This window comes from Silene latifolia, chromosome 7, assembly GCF_048544455.1.
Source record: "Silene latifolia isolate original U9 population chromosome 7, ASM4854445v1, whole genome shotgun sequence".
Classification (NCBI taxonomy): Eukaryota; Viridiplantae; Streptophyta; class Magnoliopsida; order Caryophyllales; family Caryophyllaceae; genus Silene; species Silene latifolia.
The window spans coordinates 6,817,279-6,824,962 of NC_133532.1; the positions used below are offsets into that span (position 1 = coordinate 6,817,279).

The window sequence follows — 7,684 nt, forward strand, 5'->3', positions numbered from 1 at the left end:
GTAACTATCTTGTAATTAGGAAATATGTGTAATATGTCGATTAGCATTATTATATTTGATAACTTCAATTTAGGAAAAATTCACATACTCCCTCCGTCCCGGTCAATTGTTATCAATATTGACCAAGGAAAAAAAAAGGAGGGAGCCAATTATGAGGTTGATTATATTGACCAAGGAAAAAAAAAGGAGGGAGCCATACTATACTGCATAAGTACATACTCACTCTGTTTCGGTCATTTGTTATCCTATTCCATTTTTTTGTGTCTCAGTCAAGTACCTTAGGATTGCACTTGATAAGCAATTTGATCTTCACACTCAATTTAGTCCACTTATCCTCTTATAATTTGCTCCCTTCTCTTTCCCTTATCTTATATAGTGTGTAAATTTTTTGGTAGATTACCTTATTGTTTTTCAATTATTTTCTTATTTTCTATATATATTGACTTGAATATGTTAGTTTTACAAATTTCTATATCTATGGAAGGTTGATTATATGAAGCAAGCATGTTAGGGCGCGGCTCATGAAAACAGTACAACACGTATTGGATTAGTTTTTATGCAAATCCAATCCATCTAAAATAGTTAGGTAGCATTATAACTCAAACTAACATATTTTTATGCAAATCCAAATTTCATGATGATCGTATAGGTTATAGCTTAGTGTATTATGCGTAGCATTGTGTATACTATGTATACTTACATAGTCTGTTACTGTACTTGGGTAACATTTTTCAATAATCGAGCTTTTGATTTATTATGACTTTATGTGTAAAAGTCTAGACATGATTTACATCATTCTACTTATGATATATGTTAATTAGCTAATTCTAGCTCTTGGTGTTGTCACGGTAAAAGACGGTCCTTATGTGAGGATATGACAAGCATGCATATTGTTTCTATTTGAGTTTTACGTAGAACAACTGAGGATTTTGGTATGACTGTAACACATGGAGGAAAAGTACATAACAAACTTGATTAATCATGAAAGGTCAAAAAAGTGTGCCCAACTCAAACTATTCTACTTTGATTTTAAGGAGAGTTTTGCCCGTGCCAAGCACATTGCAACGATGAACTAATTTTGCACGGGTCATAAGCTAGTATAAATAGAAAACTAGACCCGTCTTCTAAGATATTGAATGTAATTTCCCCGTCAACAACTCCGTTCGCAAACTAAATTCCTTTAACCTTGTAACTTATTCAACACGTTAAATCAACAAGACATAGGAGGAAGAACTTTGGATTTATAACGACGACCCTCCTTGATACGAACCCCAGATGTAAACGCCAAAAAAGAGGGATTGATTTTAAGAAAAAGACACCCACATTAAACGACATAACAGCCAACATAACAAAATACGCGAGACACATGCGTATAGCATGAAGAACCGTCAATAACACCCCCGCAACAACTTTATTGTCCGTCACCCGATTAACCACCCTCGTACGTGAAATCCACTCGACTAAAAACGCGAGTAGAAACACGACAAAAAGCTATAACACATACATGTCCGTACTACTGCCCGGCCAACCCGTAAACAAGATTTCCGCTTCATTTCCCCAATAAAAACTCATGTGCATCATCATCATCATCATCTTATGTTTACGTGGCATGGGCATGGATGATGACTGTGATGGTGGTGGTCCCATCATATTCATACCTCCCATGCCCATGCCATGTCCATCTCCGTGCCCCATCATCCCGTCCATATATATACGATATTTCAACCAATGTTGCAATTCTAGTGAATTACAGGGCGTCATGTAATTTATGGAAATTAATTTGATGATTTTTAGAGAAATGAGATTTTTTTTTTTAATGTTTTTGGGATTGTTTGAGGTGGATTTAAAGACGGGAAACTCATACTTTGTAGTACAAGAAATTTATGGAAATTAATTTGATGATTTTTTATTTTTATTTTTTGTACTTTAAATAAGTGTGAAATGTGTTGTTTTTGGGAAATGGATTGTACTACACGGCTAGTGAATGTAGTGATAGTACAATAGTGACGATATTTGCGAAGGTGTGATTGAATGTTACGTGGTACGTTTTAGGAGGGACTAGGGAGTAGTATGGAGGAGAATTTTTGTGCCAAATGTTGTTAGGTTAGTGGGTTAATGGAGTGTGGAGATAGGGCTGCGCATCGGTCCAGAACCCAGAATCCGTATACAAATATTGTATGGACCGGTGCCTGACCAGGTATTTAGAAATTCATGTCCGTGGAGATGCAAAAATGTACTTAACTATCCTAATTATTTGTTATCTATTTTTGTTTTAAGGTATATTTTTCATTTGTCATCTATTTTTATACGGGCAAAGTAGCAAGTTAACGTTAGAGGTTTGAGTAGGGTAACACTCTTAATTGATTAATTAATTAATTGTATGTTGATACAAGTTAATTAATTCCTTAAATTTGAACAAATGATTTTGTGAGTAGTGATACGTATCTGATTGTAATTCGATTAAATAAGATTCGTGCTAAATAATTAAATTGTTTTATTACTTAAAGTTTATTTATTGTTTATGAAACAATTATAATAAGAATGAACGGTTAATTATAATTGCAATATGTTGTAGATTATATTAACATGAACCATTTTATTTACAAGTTATGGAATTACTGGTCATATATTGTATATGATTGAATTAATATATGTAATGATATTTAATTGTTAAATATGCATTAATGTTATTAATTACATGTTATATGTCACATGTTACACAATGTGACAATTGACAAAAATAAAGTGGACTCCATATTACAAGGGTAACCGGTTTTAAGAGGGAAATGGGTGATTTGGTTAAGATGTTTTAATTAGTGGAAAGCATAATCATTACATACTTAACCTAATCTACACCCTAGTTCATATTGAGAAGAACAACCTAAAAAGAAAAGGTGCATGCATTGGCTCCCCTTTTCTCCCTCCTAAAAACCGGTTTCCCCCCTCTCCCCTTCATTATATGAATTGTTCTCATTTTTTATATTATTCATTCTTACACAACTCATCTTCTTACTCTTCTCTCTAAAATTGAGTTTTATAACAAAAAACAAAGTTGTTCAAAATCTTATATTTAGATTACTAAAAGTAGTAATAGAAATAATAATAATAATAATAATAAGATTAATTTTAAGGTCACTAATTTAATATATCTAGTTAATATATAAATTAGTATTAAGAGGGATTACCTTGGTACAAATTCTTGAGGAGTAGATCCTACCATTGGATCTAGGGGTTTTCTTGGAGCATTTGGATTTTCTTAAAGAAGATTAATTTGGAAGGAGTTCAAATTAGTATAATCCATTCGGCCCTCTTTGTAAGTTAATGATTTTCTTCTTACTTTGTTATTTTCAAAAATAACAAAAATTTACGACTCTTTTATGATAAGGACATAACACACACATGTTTGATTGTTCGAGGGATACAGAAAATGGTTTCCCCTGGTCGTCAAGCTAGAGGACGCATTGATTACCCAGATTTATTTCACTAGCTATAGAGTTTAGGAGAGGTGGTCAATATATCAAGAATTCAAGGTACAATCAGAATTTTTTATCCTTTGGTAGTTCTATAGACTTTGTGTCATTTTTAACACTACTGAGGTTAAGTATATTCAAGACTCTTCCTCAAGGCCACCATTGTAAATCCAATTTAGATGTAGGCATCATCTACTCATTGTTGTCTTCAACGATCTATAATAAGGGGGCATGGTTGGTGCAAATATCTTTTTGAAGCAACATTTTAGCATGTGAAGTAAAGCCAGAGACACTCGCAGCAGCTTTCTTGCTCCAAAGACCAAGTAAAAAGAACCCGAAAATCAAATGCAAAACCTAACAACATAAGCACATCTATAAGTCTATAGCCTTAAATATCTAAACTATACCATAAAACTACTCACATGAAAATAATAAACCATGATAATAAAATAAGCCAAAAGAGAGAAAATAGGAATAAATTGTGAACATATTGTAGGCTTGCGGTCAGATGATACAATCTCTTCGTCGTCATTGTTGGTTGTTCCTTTGCCGTACCTTCAACTATAATAACTATGCTGATATACTATGTGACACCCTCATTTATTGCGGAAAAGTAAACATATAATTCTAGATAAAAACTGCATGGATATGTTTGTAATAGGTTCATTTGGGTAAAAACATGTAATTTTTAAAACCGGAACCTGTTATAAAAGTATCCAAATGGGAAGGTGTCAAACATGCAAGGTCTAAAATAAATCTCATAAATAAAACATCGCTAAAGTCGCGAAACAAAGTTATACAACCCAAATATGAAAAAGGGAGACATATGTCCCTAAAAAGTATATGACATAAAAAGTGTTTAAGGGTCACAATAAAATAAAGCCAATTTAGGTCCCAAAGTTACTTTGCTCGCTAGCTCGTCCATGTACCCCATATATGCATCACTTACCTGTCAATCGCATTTTATACAAATACGAAAGCCACAGTCAGTGGGGAGTAACTCCGAGTTCTCCCAGCCACGAAATGTCATAATTAATATAACATGTAAACATAAGAATATGAATATGAATAACACATAGCCTTAGCATATAGATGCCAGACAATCGTGCTTATCATGTGAACAACACATAGTTCTAGCATGTGAATACTAAACCGACTCATACTACACTATCATGTGAATCACATAACATTCAGGAATCCAAACCCTATCAACCGTAGCCGGCTGCTTGCATCTCACCTTCTACGACTCATAGGATCATCAAACAAGAAAGGACAATATATCTAGAGACAGGGATAAGTTCTTAGGACGGTCAATAGTCACTCTGTAACTCGAGTCTATACCACGATGTAAGGTACACATACCCTAATCCTAGACCTGCGCAGACCTAAAGACATGCGGATACAATCCACCGCATCCAAGACTCACGATAAGACCACATGAGTACCCCTAAGGAGTCCACCAAAGGGTTGGCTAGTACTTAAGCTGACTACATACTTCTAAGAGTACGTCAGGAAGTCATGCCCTAACTTGGATATAAGCCCACCAAGCTAAGACACAGAGGCTATCAAGCCGCAAACATACACTCGTCAAAGACTATAAGAGCCTATCTATGACGAAAGCCGAAATACTCACCTAGGACCTAGTCCCAGCTTGAATACTTTAGCCCACACGACACAAGACAAGTAGGACACCTAATTAACCATAAGAGGGGCAAAGAGTCTAAACTTGCACACACAAACGATCATCCACACCCTAGCATATGAAAGGCTACGCAAGAGCATATTCAGCTGACAATCCAACAATATCTCCAATATCAATAATAATCCAAATTCCAGCTAACCAACGGTACCAAAATCCATGAGAACAAGCTAAAATGGCAAAGAGGCAACAAGACTCAAGCATAAGGCATCCAAAGCATCCAACAACCAACATGTGAAATGATAATCACAAATATCAAGGCATCAACATAAAACATCCAATAACAACCAATCTCACCTCAAAGACAAACCCTCGACCCAAGTCCCGCGACGGGTCATTGGTCAAATCGAGGCTGACCGGTTTAAACCTAGTTTGACCAAACTCATTCGGTCAAACTGGCCCAGCTCAGAGTTTTGGCCCATTTTGGCCCAAATCACAACATTCATTACAATATCATTCTCATGCAATATTCCAATTTCTATCATGTGAACACTATCAACATAAAGAAAACATTCCAACTTAAAAAATAACTAATTCCACAAAATTCTCACATAATAAAATAGCATAAATAACCGTCTCACACGAGGTAAACTTTTCTATAAATTTTAATCGATAAAACGACGTCATTTACTCATACGGACTCCGAATTGAGTGATTCAAGTGGCTAAACCACCTAATTTTTCGATGCCGTTCAATCTGTCATATTTTTGGAAACATTGGAAACCATCTCGGTCCGGTACTGACGCGTTCCAGCCACAACACGGACTTGTCACAACACATAATTCCTCATCCAAATTTGTTCCAAACAATAATATACAAATGGGTAACATAAATTAAACATAAGCATACCCATCTTACTCCATTCATTCATTCATTTATCAACAAGATCGTCTCAAACAGCAACAAACAACAACAAACAACAACAAACGACAACAAACAACAACAAACAACAAATACAACTACTAATGTGACATTAATACGTCGAGTGACTCGGAATAGTTACCTTAAGCTATAAAAAGAGAACAATAACACTTGAGAAAGAGCCCTAGAAACCGAAATCACTCACCATCTTCTACAATATATGAGTCACCTAACTCATCTTCAAATTCTTCACCTATAAGAACAACAAAAACACAATTATTAGGCTTAAATTCGAAACCCTAGAAAGATGAGCCTTAAACAAAAATTGGGGGAAATGAAAATAAAACTTACTAATAGATGAGGATTGAAGAGAGGATTCCAAATATATAATTTTTATGAGATTTGGTGGAGAAATGAAGGATTTATGGTGGATTTAGAGATTGTAAGGAGTCTTTTTGAGATGAATTTGGTGTTTGGTGAAAGGAAGAAAGAGAGTGAATTATGGAGGAAATGAAAGTTGAAGGAGGGGACAAATGGGAGTAGAGTGCTTGGGTGAGTTTCAATTATTTACGTTTTGGTTCGTTTCGACGAAATTAGAAATATTCGTCGAATGCGATTTCCGAGAATATTAAAGTTCTTAAACACGATTTTACTAAAAGATTAAGTACTCATATGCCCAATATCCAAACTCGTTTACCCAACGACCGTAAGAAATGGGAAAATCCCAATTTTACGACTTTTATCCGAAATCTATTTTATCAAAGGAAAATGTTTAAATATAGTTTAAATCACTTTTAAACACTTCTAAACTATCAAAAATAATTACATTTCTTCAAAATAAAATAAGATTAAATTTTATCAAATAAATTTTATTTCAAATAAATTAATATAAAATTAAAACAGATTAAAATATTACTTTTAAAATATAATAAAGGTCTTCAAATTTACGGGGTGTTACATACTATATTCAAGTTCAGAACTTTGACGCACCAAACTAAACTAAAGTCTCTATTTATTATTTGGTAGCAGAAATTTGCAGTATGTAGCTGTAAAATCATCAGCTGGAATTAGGGATGGCAGTCTCACCCTTACCCTGTGGATTATCCATCCACCCGAAATTAAATGGGTGGGATATGGATGACGAATTGTTTTCGAATTTAGGGTAGGATATGGATATGGGTGAATTTAGGGTGGGATATGGATTATCGTCTCTTACCCGCTTAACCACCCTGTGGATATCCGAAATTAATATTTATAATTAATTTTTTATTAAGTTAATAATTATTTAGGTCATTAATGATTTCCCTTCAAAAGTGGAGTATATTTTTTTAGGGTTTTTTTGTCCAATTGGTCTCCCTTGTGACGGGTTACCATTTGTGGCGGATATTTTGTGAGATAAAATGGTAACAAAATGGGTTAGTGGAGAAAGGGGACCACATGAATAGTGTTGCAGAGAGAGAAAAAAATGGGTACTTTATGAGGTAAAATGGTATCCGTCACTCAAGAGTGACGGATAGGTGCCGTCACAAACAAGAATTTGTGTTTTTTGTCAAACACAACCTTTAAAAAACTTTTTTTTCCAAACACCACCTTTAAAAAAAAAAGTTTGTAAAACACAACCTATTCGTCACTCAAGAGTCGGTATAGTCCCTAT

The 7,684-nt window shown here is 34.4% G+C and overlaps 1 protein-coding gene across 1 annotated transcript in view; it reads left to right on the top strand.

The window, feature by feature from the left end:
* LOC141591545 (tropinone reductase homolog At5g06060-like) overlaps nt 1-7,458 on the top strand; it is a 106,066-nt gene extending 98,608 nt beyond the window's left edge. Inside the window, exon 7 of the transcript XR_012520922.1 lies at nt 7,363-7,458. The gene's annotated coding sequence lies outside the window, so the exon portion shown is untranslated. The remainder of the gene's footprint in view (nt 1-7,362) is intronic.
* Nucleotides 7,459-7,684: the final 226 nt, after the last annotated feature.